Below are 1026 nucleotides of genomic sequence, written 5' to 3' on the forward strand. Positions count from 1 at the left end.
CAAAACACGACTCTAACACAACTTAAAAATGTCTTACATATTTCGAAATAAACATGATCTTGATTTAATCAACAGTTTCCTGTATCCTGAACAGCGTTATAATGAGTCTCGAACTAAGGGCTTTTTGCTGTTTTCATAAACCTTGAAGAAAATTAATAGGCCTACAAAATAATCAGAGGGAGAGTAAAAGTTTGTGATATGCCCTTCCAGGTTACCGAACCAGTAATATGTGTTTTTGAGGTTTACCTGCAAGCGGACGAGGTGGCCGAGTGGTTAAGGCGTTGGACTGCTAATCCAATGTGCTCTGCACGCGTGGGTTCGAATCCCATCCTCGTCGAAATTTTGTCGTGATATTTGTTCTGTAAATTTGATCTAGCAACTTAGACTCTGTGATATAATTCGACAGTAACAATTCCAGAGCCTGAAATTTTGCGTTTGCAAAAGAAAATAATAATTTTGTAAAACTATATTCTGTGTCCAGTCTGAACCAGAAGTTGTTTACAGGTTGAGAACAATTAAAAGATACGAAGTTTGGGAAAATGTCCGTTCTTCTGTTGGTTAATATTTTAATTAGGGTCAGTGAAGAACTTTGTGGTTGTTGGAATATTAAAATTTATGGATCGTCAGTGGGCTGGGCGTGTTGATACAATGTTTGCAGAATTTTGGTGGTGAGATATTTCAGAAAACTTCAAATTTAGAAGACAATGAAGATTTGAACTCAGTCACAGGTTGCGCGGTCTGAGGCGTGGGCCTTGTTTACTCGGACACTGGGACCGTGGGTTCGAATCTCACTCAAGGCATTGATGTTTGTTCGCATCTCTCTGTGTTGTGCTGCCCTGTGTACAGGTAGATCACTCGTCCTACGAGTCCTAACAAATATGTAAAATGATGTGTGAGGATGCTAAGGTCCTTTAAGGACTGTAGAACCACAGATAATATTAAAAATGAAAAAGGCAATATTACGATTAAAGTTACAAAGACTTGTTATAAGGTTGAAAAGTGGTTTGAAATGGGGAAAAATAGTGT

General features: G+C 38.3%; 1 non-coding gene across 1 annotated transcript; it reads left to right on the top strand.

Moving 5' to 3' along the window:
* The first annotated feature begins 255 nt into the window (after positions 1 to 255).
* Positions 256 to 337, top strand: TRNAS-GCU (transfer RNA serine (anticodon GCU)). Its single transcript has one exon. It is a non-coding gene; the product is annotated as a tRNA-Ser (tRNA).
* Positions 338 to 1026: the final 689 nt, after the last annotated feature.

This window comes from Zootermopsis nevadensis, unplaced genomic scaffold, assembly GCF_977971745.1.
Source record: "Zootermopsis nevadensis isolate Lab colony 2312 unplaced genomic scaffold, Znev_1.0 Znev_ptg000006l, whole genome shotgun sequence".
Lineage (NCBI taxonomy): Eukaryota > Metazoa > Arthropoda > Insecta > Blattodea > Termopsidae > Zootermopsis > Zootermopsis nevadensis.